We start from the raw sequence: 18318 nt of genomic DNA on the forward strand, positions 1-18318 counted from the left end.
CGTTTCTCGGCGCGATTTTCCTTTACCTGCAGACGACATTTTGTACCACGCAAAAAACGTTCGGAACGTCACTATGCGCGCGTGGTTACTATGGATACATTTCTGCGCGGAAATCGGCGCAGTACGCTTATTTTTTTCGCGATCTAATCCTTAATCGTCTCTTTACATTTGTTATGAATATGCCATTACTATATTATTGATTCAAAGTATGCATCTAAAAGGATGATTGTGCAAAAATAATGTAAAATTCAACATGACATAAATAAAGGTGAATAACAAAGCAAATATTCTGATCACTCTATGTTCCACAAGTTTCAAAACATGTGTTGTTTAGTTTCTGTCACCTTTTCGAGCTTCAAAATTTTAAGCCTTTTGTCAGTAGCTACCATCTCAATAGTCGTGTTCTTGTGTGACAAAAGGGGTCATTTATCATTGGGCAACAATTGTGGCATTTGAAGCGGCCTGCTTTTATTTCAGAGTTTGCAATCGTCTCGATAATTAATAAAGCCATTAATCTCATAGTACAGTGCTGTTAGACATAAAAATTGATAAAAAGGGTAATTTACTAAAATAGTTCAAACAGTACGCCCTACCTTGAAGATATTAAGGAACAACATAAAAGAGAATCCTTTTTTATTTTCTTGATTTCTGAAAAGCATATTTAAGGGATTAGAGAGAGAGAGAGAGGAGAGAGAGAGAGGAGAGAGAGAGAGAGAGAGACTAATGCCCTGCTTTTAGTATCGAGCACTGTAATTTTCTATGAGGGCATCTACTCCTTTGTAATATATATATATATATATATATATATATATATATATATATATATATATATATATATATATATATATATATTTATCACATGCACAAGCCAAGTTTGTCGTTTCCGAACAAAAAATACGGGATTTATTCTCTGGTCGTTCTACGTCACGACAACCCGCGTCTATGTCTCAACTTTGGTGCGTCGGACCTTTTTTTGTCGATCTTCGGTGTGCTCGTAAATATGTAAACAAACTACATGGCGGCCAATGTTTCTCCCACGATCAAAAGTCAGGTAATGAAATCGATATTTTCACAGACTACGACATTAATAATCCGAACAATGTAAACAAACATAGGGCCAAAGTCCCTGAAGCTACTATAGACATGGATACAAAATTAAGTATTTCCTTACTGTATGAAATTATCTCACTAAGGTCATCCTACGGACAAGTAAACTAAATATTAAAGCTGTCTGACCAGCAGTTTTGAAAGAACAAGCAACTCAACAGTTGACAGAGCTCTGTTGAGTTATGTAGAGAATAACCTTTTGTGACACATGTATTGATGAAGAAGGTGGATATCTTTGATTAACATTGTGAGTTCTGTTTAATAAGTTGAGACTGTACATACTCAGAGAAAGCACACTGAAGAGACAAAGGTTTGAAACTTAAGAAGTTCAAGGTCATCAAAAGCATTATAAGGAATCATGTTACACTTTCATTGCACTGTTTACACAGATTGCATAATTGCTATAAATAGCACATGAGGAATCTTTATACAGCCCAGCTTTACCATAAAACCCTATCACTTTGACCACTCTTTTAATTGACCACTCTATTTTTTTCCTCAAAAAGTAATTTTATTTTATCCTTACCAAGTCAACCATAAATGGAAATTAGAACTTTCTCTATCTCTATCTCTATTGACTATTTTTAGCAATTTCTTTTAGATAACATACAGGGCACAATAAATGACGGTTCAGAATATGTCAAAGTTGGGATTCAGGAAAGTTGCCTTTACATGTTTTAATCCTCCAAGATGGTAAGCATTTCACTATGAACTGTCAAAAAAAGTTGAACTTTCTGATAATTCTACACTAAAATTATTTGGCTTTGATGATTTCCTAATTAATTCAATTATTTAAAATCATATTAATTATTTTTTTCTGGGTGAATTGATAGGGTTTCAATACAGTACAAGAATTACATACAATGTAAGTCAAATTTTGACCAAAAATGACAAAAAAATTCCTTAAAAATACAGATTTGCAATTTCATCACAATTTGAACAAGTCTAAGTTGGGTTACCCCAGGGACCTGTATACCAATAACAAAGCTGTCTGACCAGCGGTTATGAAGAAGAAGATTTTTTACCAAAAACACCTTTTTTGGCATTAATTTGCCTATTTTCAACAATATCAAAAAAATAAAAAAAATAGTTTCTCAAAATCGTATTTTTCATCTACACAACAAATATCAAATCAGTAAGTACTGCGGTTCTCAAGATATTTGAGTGGACGGACGCCTCACAAACGGACATACATACATACATACATACATACATACATACATACATACATACATACATACATACATACATACATACAGATGACGACGGACGCCGGACGGATACCCATCCCAATAGCTTCTATAGACTATAGTCTATATTTAGCTAACAAGATGTACCGCTGTATATTCCAAAGGAATTACGTGACCTAATTTGCGGAAACAACGAACTCGAAGCTGGTCGCGTATACCGTGAGTTCCGTACGCATTGCAAACAGGGTCAGGCGCGACGTTTAGAGTGTTCGCGCCGTGGAGATTCAGTCGATATTTGTTCCCGAAAAATAGCGTATCTTCGTCTGTGATAAATTTCTAGGACTATGCTATCTTTGAAATAGAGTATAACTTTGCGGAAGGTAGCCTACGAGTATACCGAGAGCTGTCATTTGCTCCACACACGAACGAACGTGAGCACTAACGCACACGACGGACGACTAGAAATGATTCACACTTGTGCACCGTGTACTGATATTATTCCTAAAGTAGTTCAAAAGTTTAAACGCGGAATCGTCATGGAAAACTAATTTTATTTTGCAAAAAAATAACGAATTTCTTGGCTTGTGCATGTGATAAGTATATATTCCTAACATTTTTCTTCGTTCAGCTCGGAAAATACTCGTGACGTAATGACCGTGTCACCACTCGTCTTCGACTCGTGGTGACACGGTCATTACGTCACTCGTATTTTCCTTCGCTGAACGAAGAAAAATATTAGGGAAATAATATCTAAGATATTCTTCTTTCGCTCGGAAGAAAATCTAAGAAAGATTTTTGTATTGCTTTAACTATAAAAATTGTCGTATTTCTTATGTTTTTGTTTTGTAAAATTACGTTAGCAAAATATTGCGAAGCTCGATATATTCTTTCAAGAATTGGCTGTACACGAAGTTCAAGAAGTAAAGGCCTACGGTATACTTGGGCTTTTATGTAAGTGATATTTTACTCAGAATTAAACGTCAACTTGGCGACATTTGCAATTTTCTTTTTGCATTTTCAATTTCGGATTTCAATATCGGAATGATATACTGGCTACTATATCATGCTCTTTGAAAATATTACATATTATACAGTAGTTCCGCCCCTCTTCGTCCTTTTCGTTCTCTTCCTTTCTGAAATGTTGTTGCTTCTGGGCAAGTTCTCCAGAATTACGTCAGAGATAATAATTACTTAGGAATACAAAACAGAGAGTATAACATGGATTAATTTTACGAATATTAATATACCAAAGACATGATAAACACCACTATATACTTCCCTTCCTGACATAATCAAACTCAGCAGAGCGAATCAAAGGAAACGACACTCCTGAAATGTGCCTGCACGACAGTTTTCTAAATGTCATTTGATGCTCATTGGATTCTCAATATTTATAAGAATTCTAAATTCGTCATTATAGACCAAACGATCTTAACAAAAATTAATATTTTTGGTAGGCCTACATGTGATCTTTAATTTATCGTTAACACCTTAAAATATGTAAAGTTTGAAATGTTTATCTTTTTAATATCAAAAACCGGAATACATTGATGTCTTCATTTATTTTGTTAATGCTGTACGCTTACATAGACTTTGTGCGATACAAACATATCACCACTCCACATAATTTTCCAGTCACGTTATTATATCATCGTTGCTTTAGGGGCCGTGGATAATTAAAACATACCCACGGTAAACGAAACTAAGTGCGTTTGTCCTCTACCCCCCTCCCCCCTCCAGCAAACGAAAGTTTGGAAGTGCGAAAATCCAACCAAGCCTCATTCTGTATCTGCTTCCAACAATCGGTGGTTACGTTGCCATGAAATAACGCACACGCAACCGATACCGATACCGATACCGAACCCCTCCAAATACCCTCTCTAAAATCAATCTCTGTTCAGCGCCAACACAACAATGACGTAACAAATAGAATGAAATGAAACAGTGTATCCAAAATGATTTTTACGTTATTTTACTCATGTGCACTGATTCACATGTATGTCAGGTGAATGCTGGTGTAGCGCCGGTGCCGTACTGGCCTAGTACGCGCCAAATCAACGTAGCGCGATATTTTGCGATACAGAAAAACATGTAGCGAGATATTGCTGCGATAGGAAAACTTGTTGTGCAATTTTTGCGCACGGTAATTGGAATACAGCCTAACCCCGCTCCCCCTAAACACAGAAGTTCCGTTGACCGTGCGCGCATCAACGGTCCCTCAGTACCAACAAAGGTTTGAAACACGTTTTTAGATTGATTTTAGGTAATGTATAGCAGAGTAATGACCGTTGATGGCGTAAGCAGGGATAACCTAGCTCTACATATATGCGTTCGTTGTGTATTTTTCCATGTTGCAAAGAAGTAGATCAAAGTTGGTTTGAAACGACTACTTGTCTTACAATTGTAAAAAGCTATAGTGTTTATATCAGCACTCTGTGATCAAACAGACATTTTATAAATTCAAATATATTCTCTTATCCAGGTGACTTAGGTGGCTCCCTTGGCTTGTGGCTTGGTGGAAGTATACTGACTGTGATAGAAATCCTTGATATCTGCTTGAAAGGATGTTGCGGTTCTGCGTGGCGCTAGCGATTTCATCATCGTCAATGTGTAACACGTAGACCTACTGGTATTAACACCAATTTTGGCAAATCTAAGACAACATATCCCCTGTGTGAGAAAGATGCTGGAAGACTTTGTAGTAGCATTTGAATAACCGTGCCATTGCCACCACGACTTCATAATTGACGCAGCGCCGCTACTTTCACTTTGACACCGCCACACCTTTACACCCGTTTATAGCACTCTTTTAAAAATTATGGATACTTAATTTATATTAAAATTATTATAAAGTGACACATTATTGAAGATGTAACAGTAGAGTTTCCAATGATTAGTAATGTTGGCATTATTTAAACCATTTACATCAATATTTCTCGACCTTTTGAATTATAACTTTCGTGTTCTAGATGGTAGTTGGTTTGACGTCTGACAAAATCATAGCTGAACGATGTTTGCCTTTCGCTCACAATGCATAGATAAATTGTTTTTCTGTAAATATGAGATAACTGTTCACATCGACCTTACTTTTTTGAGATTTACACATTCTAAATGTAAGGTCGAAAGCGTTTTAATATTTATGATGATAGTAATCTGTTATTACCATGTAATTGGTATTATTATTGTTATGTTATTATTGTTTTATATATTTACAACCCTGCCACTCGGACTTACAATAAAATGATTCACTCGAGGACGATGTGTTGAACACTTTTATCATACACGTAAAGGAGTGGATGTCAAAGACACAGGTAAGCTTGCCAAGAGAGTCCTCCTCCCCGGATGTTGCACCACTAGGAGAGAGATTTATTCTTATTGCAACATGGTTGTGGTTACAATACATTTGTTTTTTAGTAGTGCATTCGCAGTTACCCGAATGACACTCAACCCGGCACCTTCTGTTATACATAAATATGCACCATAGAAAGAGCGAAGAAAGAACACACATACTTCAAAGATACACACTGACATAATGGATATTAATTAGGTTGTTTATTTTCAGGGAAAGAGTATGTAGCCACGATTTATTCGGTCAAGCCTACCAGAAGTATCAACAAGGCATTAAAGAGGCTAGCGTTGTATCAAAGGGATCATAATGTCGTGGCTGGGGTTTTTGTACGGCATGACCACCACATAGAAACAACGCGAGTAATACCTGAAAATCGACATTATATTCATCCTTTCCACACAGATAAATACAGATCTGTACCAGCATTTCCTCTTGTTAATGGTTTGTGTATAGGCCGCTGGGTGAAATTCTGTTTCAACTTTGTGATTCATGTATACTCTATGTTTCGGTACGCTGTCAGTTGCGTCCATGAGGCAGCCCTTGTGCATTTCAAAGGTTCTGTTGGTCAAACATCTGCTTTTACAACCAGATCAATAACCGAAATACATATACGCGAAAGTGATGCTATGTACCTGAGATTCAAGTGTAATGGCAATATACCAGTGAATGGTCTTGCAAAACGAGTGTAAGGTCATAAAAAACAACGTCACCTTTGCCAAAATACGGTCCCTGTGGACAGTGTTAGAAAGTGTCCACACACGGTCCCTCTATCACGGACAGCGGTCTAAAGTTTCTCATCGAAAGGCTCTGCTTGATTTCCGAATTTTGGTCCTCAAAAGCCTCCGAAATTAATTTACTCAAATTGACATTTTCTCATAGAAGAAGAGGTCACACAACTGACATATTAGCTCCGTCATCGGAGAGTTCAAACACTTTGATGATTTTTTAAAAACACTGCACATACGGTTGTTTTATCAAAAAACGCTTGGTTTTCATTTTTAACTAAAAACGAGTCTAATTCTTCAATGGACCTCGGTGATCTGTTTACGGCAAACGACAGTTGGGTATATTAGGCAAATGAACTGTGTCTTTGACTTTTGAAGTTCGCCTTTGTTTTCGCACAATGTGCCTTCCAAGTGTCAACTTGAAGATGTTTGCATAAATGAAGGCTTCGTTGATCATTTATCAGGTTATCTTCACTTCAAGGTACTTTATCGGAAAAGAGAGACAAAGTGTTTCAGAGATATAAATTCACTGTCCACAGTTGAAAAATGAGGCAAATCTGTCCAGATGCCGGCGACTTAATATTTGAATAAAATTCACACTGCTTAAAACGTGACTGAAGAAGCCTCCCTTAAAAGGGTGCGAGCTATGGCGGCGTTCATTGCGTAAGGGGAGATCAAGCAGCGGGCACACGCTCCAGAAAATGCCACTTTTTAGTTTTTCCGGCTGCAAAAACACATACAGACTGCCAAGCCGTCAAAGCGAAGCTGCTTTAGGAAATTCGAGCTTTGGTGGTGAGGAATCAATGACTGTTGGCGGTTTGAACCGACCGTCCATCAAACGCTTGTATAAACTCTGTTTGCAGTATTAGCAAAAGGTGACAAAAGATTGAGATCAGTTTGTGTAATTAATGTTATAGAAATCAAACATCGTACTGGCAAGGTGTCTGATTGGAAGGAGAACTCCACTTATGCGAAAAAATGGGATTGAAAATTCCGGCTTTAAACGACCCATGCGTCTTACTTTGTTGCCAAGAAATCCGACTCACGCACCATTTTCTGCGAATGTTATAATACCAGTACCAAGTTGAATGCTTTTAGCGTCAGTTTTATGAATTAAGAACGTGTTTTGAATCACAGATCGCGTGAAAATGGCAATAAATTAAATGGCCATTGCCTCAGCTTGATACCGTAGTGTGTGGTATTTACACAACAAACATACAAGACTAATTCAGGGTTTAATTTATTTGTCAAACGCTTAACTATAAATGGCACTATAAAACACATTTTTAATGCCAACGGTCGATATTTGAAGTGGCGACTGGGCGCGGATCGCGAGATATAGATAAAATCATGTCATTTCCCGAGCGTATTTTTCACATCCCGAAGTTTTACGATCGTTTCTGATTATGACCCGAAATCCCCCGAAGGTTTGTTGTTGTGCTCATTGACGATATTCTAGGGAGTCCATAATAAGTTCAAACGACGCAATTAATTTACCTCCCACTGCGAAGACTTTATATACAGCATTATTCCTTTTCTTCAGGTAAGTTTTTTAAAAACTTCTCCTTAGTTTTTGTCGTTTTCATTATTCTCAATCAGTTATATTACATTTTTAACCAATACCACATAGATATCAGTTTTTACGTGTAAAATATTAGCCGCCTCTGATGACTACATTTTGTCGTCTGCCAGTGCTGAGACAGCCTGTCGGCCGAAACTAAGTTCTGTTTCGTAAAAATGTTTCCAATTTGAATATGCAAGAAAATGTACAGTTCAGATTTATATCACTGATATCATGTCCTACCGCGTCAAGGTAGTTTTTGCCATATTGAGTTTCAAAATGTTAAAATCCTGTCAATGTCCATTGCCACTGTATTGTATTGCATTGTCGACTCAAAACCGCTATCCGTGAAATGCGCTCTTAGCAAGGCAAAGATGTGTTATACTTAGGTGTGCCGACGGCGATTATCCAGGGTGTTTCCTTGACGAAATGATGGTTTTGTTTTTTTTCAAGTCAAATGTACTTTAAATATTTAGACAGTTTTCCTGTGGAAAGGGTTACTCTGTTTCCGACCAGAATTGAGTCATAGACCATCGATACATCGATTATCAATGGGTAAGAATGCCGATACGCAACCGATAGTTTTCCCAGCGGCTATACTAGTCACCTATGCGAATTCTGGTGAAATCAGCAAATTTTTTTTTCCTTATTTTGCCGAGTGAGTAAGACTCGGCTTTCTCCCACGGGTCATGACCAATCACCGACGGGTGGTACTGTGGCGTACAGCAGTGTCAGCGAAGACTTGTACTCCATAGCTTAGTTGACAATGGCCCCAGTGCCAAACGTTCGATGATCGGAAGCTACTTTAGGTCGGCCGCCGGAATTGAAACTTTTACCTTTGGGGGACATTTTTTTTTCGATATCTCGCGACCCGCGCGCAGTCGCCACGTCAAATATCCACCGTTTGCATTAAAAATGTGTTTTAAAAAATGTTACCAAGTGGGAATGCCACTTAAACATATTTGAATATCAGCAGCACTTTTCCTAATGTGAAACTTATAAGTACTGACAAACACGCCCACATTTATAATCTGCATTCTCTTCAATACGCAAGCAGTCTCAGCTATAGTCGCTGCTATGTCGCTCATTGTAGCGTTGATTTTTGTGTGAAATCACACAGCCTGTACAGACAGCTACATGTAGTTCGATATTTCACTTTATTGCCATGCTAATTTATGTTTTTCTTTAATATGCTCAGAAAAGTGTAAGATTTACAGAATCTATTTGTGCCAAGATACACATTTTACCAAGAAAGTTTAATAAGAATGGTAACTGTGTATGTAACAATTGCTTCACTTAATGAAAGGATGTTTACCTACAGGTACACAGAGATGTATAACCTGAAAAAGGACCGGTGTCATATCAAAATTAATTGTTGGTGATGTACTTTATTGGAAAGCTCAGCCTATCATGATACCCTTATCAGAAAGCAAATTCCATCATCTGATGTTGGAATAATTAAGTCCTCGGAAATTTGCTTTTTCACGCGCGGTATGTTTTATTTTGACAGTTGTTTTACTGTGCATATAATAGCCACAGGTCCCGGAGTACAAAGCAACCACATCTTTGCTCAGTATATTACCCTGAATGGGGCTTGCATTTTTTAAGACTTTCATGTATTTCAGTTGAAATCATCAATGACAAGTCATCGTTGATGACACAGTCCCCACTTGTTAATGGGTACTTTGATTACAGGTCCTCAGAAGAGATAGAGTCCTCTTCATTAGGTCTGTGATAAAAATACTTTTGAATAAATTCGCTTGATATATGTCTGAGCTGTAGTTCAGGACATGAAAAAATCGTAATAAAATGGCCACATGGCGCGCTATTGGATCGTATCACAGAACAAATCGATGTGCATATGTATGTCAGACATCCAGCTCTATGGGTTTGCTCAGAATTAGATATACGAATAATTAATGAGGTACAGTATGAAGCATCATAAGGTCTCCCATCATACCATATATGAAGGGTGTACCACTTGTGGTTACTTAGCTATGGACAAATATGTATATTTGAGGTCAAAGGTCATCGAGGTCATGTGACATTTTGTCAAAATAATTGTATTGCTAAGTTATCGCTATATACCAAAAATCAGACCTCTAGCTCTATTGACTCGCTCAAAATTAGATATGCACATAATTAATGAGGTACAATATGTGGCGTCATAAGGTGTCCCATCATACCATATATGAAGGGTGTAGCACTTGTGATTACTGAGTTATGGACAAATATGTATATTTGAGGTCAAAGGTCACCAAGGTCACATGACATTTTGTCAAAATAATTGTATTGCTAAGTTATCGCTATATACCAAAAATCAGACCTCTAGCTCTATTAGTTCGCTCGAAATTAGATATGTGCATAATTAATGAGGTACAATATATGGCGTCATAAGCTGTCCCATCATACCATATATGAAGGGTGTAGCACTTGTGGTTACTGAGTTATGGACAAAACATGATATTTGAGGTCAAAGGTCACCAAGGTCACATGACATTTTGTCAAAAAACTGTATTGCTAAGTTATCCCTATATACCAAAAATCAGACCTCTAGCTCTATTGGCTCGCTCAAAATTAGATATGCACATAATTAATCAGGTACAATATGTGGCGTCATAAAGTGTCCCATCATACCATACATGAAGGATGTAGCACTTGTGTTTACTGAGTTATGGACAAATATGTATGTTTGAGGTCAAAGGTCACCGAGGTCACGTGACATTTTGTCAAAAAAATTGTATTGCTAAGTTATCCCTATATACCAAAAATCAGACCTCTAGCTCTATTGGCTTGCTCAAAATTAGATATGTGCATAATTAATGAGGTACAATATGTGGCGTCATAAGCTGTCCCATCATACCATATATGAAGGGTGTAGCACTTGTGGTTACAGAGTTATGGACATATATATATATATATTTGAGGTCAAAGGTCACCAAGGTCACGTGACATTTTGTCAAAATATCTGAGATATCTGCGTGAACGGATGGACTCACCGATGGACTCATGGACGGACATTACCCAATCTATAAGCCCCCTGGACTTCATCCGTGGGGACTAAAACTGTGTCACTGCATCCTTTTTGCAATATGAATACATGAGAAACTAAATTTTTATTTTCTTGGCCTTATACATGGGAGTTTATGGACTGCCTTATACATGGGAGTCTATGGACTGCCTTATACATGGGAGTCTATGGACTTCCTTATACATGGGAGTCTATGGACTGCCTTATACATGGGAGTCTATGGACTGCCTTATACATGGGAGTCTATGGACTGCCTTATACATGGGAGTCTATGGAGGTGAAAACTAAAAAGTCCTCTAACACGGCCAAATTTGATCGCATTATGAAACAAATCAACGTGCATCTGTATGGGGTAGGGTACTATCCTTGTGCAAAGTTTAAAAGAAATTGACCTGGGCATGTCTGAGATATCTGCGTGAACGGACGGACGGACGCACGCACGGACATGACCAAACCTATAAGTCCCCCCGGACGGTGTCCGTGGGGACTAAAAATCATTATATCAGTGAGGTCATTTACAGTAAACCTGTAACAGTATTTGTGAAAGGTAAAAAGTGTGAACAGCAAAAAGGGTCGTAATTATAGTTTTCATTGCTACAAAATGTTCAACCGTTTAAGTTAGTGACGTAATGTATCTATCTGCAGTGGAAACTGGTGATCCCGCTTCTCTATACTCACTTCAAGGGTTATGGTACCTTTTACAAAAGTGGCAGTACATAGTTTGGCTGCTGTAGTTGCTCAAAGAAATCGACGCCTTGCAGCAGGAAAACGACAACAGCTATTTAAGTTATGTATCTCGCAGTACAAATCAGAGCTGAGGCACGCGCGTGTATGAAAAGCAAGTCAATGAAAAAGACTGTGAACCTAGGCCTGTGTTATCTCACCACTGACTTACCTGCTTTACATCTAGCAGTACCAAACTATGCAAATGTACTAGACTATGTATCAAACTCAATTCATTGATTAGACCAATTGCTATGTAGAGGTTGGGATGTGTATCCATTGGAACATTTCTTCTACTACATCATCAAATTGAAAATCGTCAAGACATCAGCAAACATGATTTCGTTGCAGACGAACTGTGCCATATGCCGTCAACCGTGTTCTGGCATCCACCGCAATACAGTGATGTGTGATCTCAGTAGTCAGTTGACGACAGAGGAAGAATAATAATACAAGTAAGTCATAACATATGTGTAGATACTTTGTAATTGCCTAGGTTAGTACAATATACAACTAGGATCTGTTGTTGTACTTTGTAAAAGTAGATGTTACGAACTATCAAATGTGATTTTTTCCTCTTTGTTTGCTGCAACAAGCCAAAAATTACAAGATATAGCAAATTAATGCGTACATCCCGCGTACAAAAACATCATGTAGGCACAAGTAACTGGGTTCTGGTCACCAGAAATATATTTTTCAAATGTCTTGATGCACACCAGCTGTGTTCATTTTTCTGTCAATGGTAATGTATATGAAAAGGTTAACATTTATTTTTGTTGATTTTAATCAAAGTAAGATCAGTTTATCACATCTTGCAGCATAGTATTTTCTGCTGGCTGCAGCAAACAGAAAATATAATATGAGGCCAAATGTAAAAACTCATCTTACTTTGATTAAAATCAAGAAAAATGAGCGTTTAGTTTTACATATAAATAACCGTTGACTGGAAAGTGTACACTGTTGATGGGCACCAAGACGATTGAAATAGGCATTTCTGTTGACCAGAATCCATTTACTCCTGCCTACACGATGTTATTACGCGTGAAATAGTACACATTTTTTATTATATTTTGTCATTTTAGGTATGTTGCAGCAAGCATGAAGAATAAATATCACATTAGATAGGTCGTAACATCTACTTTTACAAAATTAAGCAACAGATCCTGGTTGTAAATTGTACTTACCCAGAAATTTTACAAAACAATCTATACGTATATTATGACTTACTTGTTTCATTTGTCTTCCTCTGTTGTCAATTCTGTACTAAGATTACACATCACTGTATTGTGGTAGTTGTCAGAAATCAGTTGACGGCACATAGAACTGTTCGTCTGCAACGAAATCATGTTGGCCAAAGTCTTGACAATTTTCAGTTTGACAATATAATAGAAGAAATGTTCCAATGGATTACACATCCCGACCTCTACATAGCAATTGGTCTAATTTATGAATGGAGTTTGATGCATAGTCTAGTACATTTGCATAGTTTGGTGCTGCTAGATTTAAAGTAGGTAAGCCAATGGTGGGATAACACAGGCCTAGGCTCACAGTCTTTTTCATCGACTTGTTTTTCATACACGCGCGTGCCGCAGCTCTGATTTGTACTGCAAGATGGTGTCTTCTTACATAACTTGAATGCTTTTGTCGTTTTCCTGCTGCAAGGCATCTGTAACTTTGAGCAACTACATCACCCCAACTGTGTAATTACACTCAGTCTGTTATACCAGGTACTATAATCCTTGAAGCGAGTATAGAGACAGGGGATTTCTTGCAAATAGTAGTTATGTACATAATTTAGCCTCAAAAGGAAGGATCAGTCCAATTTGGGTTATAGGTTCACATAAAAATTTCATCTTTCGACACTCAGTCTGTTCAACAACACCATTGCCATTGAAGACGTCTTGCAGTGGAAGATTATCACGAACTTGCTGCCTATCATCAAGAACTCAACTGTGTCTCACATCCCGGGCTCACATCCTTCTTTGCAACACTTGGCTGTGAAACATGTTTTGCTTTCTTCTTTGGACTGTCTCCTCGTGATCACCAGCGTCAGCTACAGATAGAATGAATGACAAGAACCAGATATGAACTGTAAATGCTCACGTGTTTCATTATATATTGCAGTTATGTATAAATTTGAACATTTTCCACATGTTTGCAACTTCATTGAAAGTATTATGATCAACATAATAAAAAATATTCACCACAGATTAACTTCTTAGGTCATTAAGTATTAAAATATGTAATTAACTGAAATAAAAATAATTAATTTCTTTGACTGCTATAATTGTATCACCACTTATATAGCAAGTGTAATTGCCTTTGGTCAAGTCCTTCAAACTGTATATTCCAAACTTTGAAAGCTCATTAGATATGCAAACTATAATTAGCTGACATGAAAACTTAAGTGCGAAATGACTTCCAATATTGGTATAACCTTGTATAATCATCAATGTCATAGCATGTTATGCCAACTTTGATCAAATAAATCCAAGAATATATCCCTAATTAGGAACGTTAATTAAATACGCACATTAGGAATTGGCTGAAGCAAAAATGCTCAATGCATTTCAATAATGTTAGCTTACATAATAGTATCTTTAATGTACATCGCAAGTTTCATCAATTTTGGTCATGTAAATTCAAATATATATCCCTAATTTCAAAAATTCATTAAATATGCAAATTAGGAGCTGGATGAAGTAAAAATGAATGCTTAATGACTTTCAATAATGCGTATCGTAGCATCTTTAATGTATATAGCAAGTTTTGTCAACTTTTGTTCAGTCAATACAGATAAATATCCCTGATTATGAAAGTTCATTAAATATGCAAATAAGGAATTGGCTAAAGTTCAAATGCTTAATGATTTTCAATAATATTCTATCATAGTATCTTAAATGTACATAGCTAGTTTCATCAACTTTGGTCTCGTTAATTCAAATAAATACCCCTAATTAGGAAAGTTCATAAAATATGCAAATTAGGCATTGGCTGATGTAAAAATGCTGAATGACATTTAAAAATGTTCTATCATAGTATCTTCAATGTGCATGGCAAGTTTCATCAATTTTGGTCATGTAACTTCAAATAGATATCCTTAATTTCAAAAATTCATTAAATATGCAAATTAGGATTTGCATGAAGTGGAAATGCTTAATGACTTTCAATAAGGTTAAATCATAGTATCTTCAATATGCATACCGAGTTTCGTCAATTTTGATCTAGTATATTCAGATATATACTCCTAATTAAGAAATTTCATTAAACATGCAAATTAGTAATTATCTTTCACGTCACCCTTAATATCTTTCAAAGCTGATATATCTTGGTGTGATCAACATTTGTAGCGAATCTCATCAAATTGTGTGTTGTCGTTGTCAATATATATCAGTTTTTTCTAAAATCATTAATTATGCAAATGAGCAAAAAGTAAGCAAGCCACACCCACCAAAAACTAATCAGTTCTTGCCATTTGCAAACTGAATCTATGTACCAGATTTGATTCTGATCTGATGAGCCGTTTTTGAGATATTGAGTACACAGACAGACAGACAGACAGACAGACAGACAGACACACAGACACACAGACAGACAGATATCGCTGCGACATATGCCCACGTGTGTCAACACGTGAGCAAAAAATTTGTCACGAACTTATAGGTTACCTTCGTTGCAATGAAAACCATAGTTATGACCCTTTTGCTTGTGACAGTATTTACTATTCACAAAATAATAATTACAAGAAACTGTAATAGGGTTCCTGCTCATTCAGGATAATACACTGAGCTGAGCAAAGATGTGGCACTAAGTACCCTGGGACATATAGCTGCTATATGCACAGTAAAACTGTCAAAAATAAAACATACCTTGAAAGAAGCAAATCACCGAGAATTTGCTTCTTATCGGATCAACAATGTCAATCATGATGGGCTGAGTTTTCCAATTGATAATATCACCACCAAATAATTTTGATGTGATATCGGTTGTACGTCCGGTTCTACATATTTGTGTACCTGTAAGTAAACAACCTTTTATTAAGAGAAGCAATTGCTACATACACAAATATCATTCAAGTCACAAAATGTCTATAGATTCTGTAAGTCATGAACATTTCTGAGCATATTAGAAAACACTTAAGGATGTACGATCGGAAAAAGTAAAAGTAATGTCAATTTTTTCAAATGGGGTTTTTGAATACCTACATATGTGAATAGTCCAAAACTGGGAAAAAAAAATGGGGTCACCGCGCTTGTTTTTTTTAAAAATGACATTAAAAATTCACGGTTTTTCACAAAATCACTAAGAATCAATAAACAGGTCATCATTTTCATATTTATATCATGATTGCATTTTTCACGTTTACACTGTAAAAGAATAAAGAAATTATAAACCTGAGCTACTTTGAAGATTTTACTTACATTAAAATTGAGTTAAAAAGTCATCTTATTTATTTTTTAACCAAAATTGCAACAAATATGCCCCAAATTTTAGGAATGGGAGAGGGTAATTTATTAATTATTGATAGTTTCTACTAATGTCAATTTTCTCAAACTTTGCCAAATAATAGCACTTTTTGTGAATTTTTCCAAAACCACATTTTGTTTAGTAGGTCACCGAGCTCGATTTTTCACAATTTTGCAAAAACTAACTGGAATTTACAGGTTCTGGCGATAAACCATGCTCTCTCAGGTTCGCCGCACGAGGGCGCTCTTTAAATGCCGCTGACCTGCCGTGGCTACCTGCAGTGGCCCGTCCAGGCATGGTCATGATTTAAGCCTACCATTAAACTTTAATGAGAGGGAAATGACAGAACAAAGCAAAGACTTAGGTTCTTCTACTTTTAGAGTCTATATATTAATACAGCATACAAAAAAACACGTAATATTTATTGCCGTAACGCTTATCAGTGGGGATTAGGTTTACTTCGCTGCAGGCTAAGTAAGTTGTCACACACCGTGGCCTACGTGGAGCCAGGAGCCGAGGCCGTGAACTTGGCGTTTCTCCAATACACGATGACAATCGTAAACGGTAAGCAAGCCCGCAACTGACACAAGTGTCAAGATTTTCGGCTAGTTCACTCAAATCGACTATGCGACGGCCATTCTTCCATTCTTCGGTAGGTCTACTAGCGACACTATCATTGGAATTAGAACCACGAATAGCAAATCAGACGTCACACTTCTGATTTACGCTGTACAGGCTAACGGTCATGTTGCATTTTTTTTATCTCTTTGCTGAATTCTCGTACCTTCCAGCGTGTTTTGAGGGCACGCTGAACATTTTCTCGGCGCGATTTTCCTTTACCTGCAGACGACATTTTGTACTGACGCAAAAACGTTCGGAACGAACGTCACTATGCGCGCGTGGTTACTATGGGTACATTCTGCGCGGAAATCGGCGCAGTACGCTTATATTTTTCCGATCGTACATCCTTATTTTGCAGCTCAATAATGGTCATAACGAACTACTGGCTGCATGATTTCACAAAAACAATTTTAACGGATTAACACTACAATTAGTGACCTAGCAGCAACTATAGCTGAGACTGCTGGCGTTTTGAAGATAATATAGCTTGTAAATGTGGGCTTGTTTGTTTGTTAAGTGAATTCTTATGAACATGTCACATATTTTAATCTGTAGATTATGCTTTACTTGATAAGAGAATCCAACGTTACCAAGGATCATTTGCATGCATCAGTGCTTGCGGCTATGACTGCTGGCGGCATATATTGTTGGTGGTGTCGTTTGCCACGGCTCCACTGTCTAGACAAACATTCTGTTTGACTAGAGCGTTGAAAAATTACCTTTAAAATAAAAAAATGCAAATTTTATCATAATGTTAACAACTCAAAGTCAGGTCACCTAAGGAACATGCATATAAAGCGATCAGATAAAGAGATTCTGAGAAGAACATGATTTGGTATTTTTGACCATATACGACAAAAATTGCCTAAAAAAACCTATATCTGATAACAATATTCTGATGAACTCTGCCTCGCTGACAACAGAACTAAAATAAAAGTGGTAAAATTTCACGAAGACGTTTTGAATATATTCACGTAAAAATATTACACTGATAGAATACCATATATTCAACAATACACACAGCGACCACAGTTGTAAATAAACTTTTAAACTACACTGAAATCAGACTTACAACATCTACGCGGTACTATACTTCTGTTTGTGGCAGGCTTGTGAGTGTCGTCCTCACAGGCGTGATGTTTTCTTGGTACTTTCTATAAGTGTAGTTTATGCTGCGTTCCGACGTTCTCTTCCGTAGCCTAATCACCAAGGTAAGAAATAGAATTATCCGGCCTGCAAAGAAAACTGCCCTTTCTAGTCGAAAAATAAACACGAATCCTACAGTCAGTTACCTCGTTCGACGCGGAAGGCTCTCTACTGTCAAAAAAACACTCTCATGTCAAGATCAAATGAAAACTTAAGGAGAAATCTGCCGCGATCTGACAACATCGGCGATTCTGGCGTCAGACTGAGATTAACCACTTTTCTATGTGGGGACACCATTATGATAATGAGTTGCGTTATTACAACGGTGGACGCCAGAATCGCCGATGTTGTCAAATCGCGGCAGATTTCTCCAAAAGTTTTCATTTCATCTTGACATG

General features: G+C 37.0%; 1 long non-coding RNA gene across 2 annotated transcripts; it reads right to left on the reverse strand.

The window, feature by feature from the left end:
- Positions 1-9070: 9070 nt before the first annotated feature.
- Positions 9071-18318, reverse strand: LOC139136735 (uncharacterized). 2 transcript variants are annotated; one of them, XR_011553236.1, is made up of 5 exons: positions 18067-18318; positions 17847-17973; positions 17365-17493; positions 15556-15702; positions 9071-13739 (listed from the first exon to the last, which is right to left on the reverse strand). It is a non-coding gene; the product is annotated as an uncharacterized lncRNA (long non-coding RNA). The 2 variants fall into 2 exon arrangements; XR_011553235.1 differs by having other exon boundaries at positions 17847-18318.

This window comes from Ptychodera flava, chromosome 7 (assembly GCF_041260155.1).
Source record: "Ptychodera flava strain L36383 chromosome 7, AS_Pfla_20210202, whole genome shotgun sequence".
Taxonomy (NCBI): Eukaryota; Metazoa; Hemichordata; class Enteropneusta; family Ptychoderidae; genus Ptychodera; species Ptychodera flava.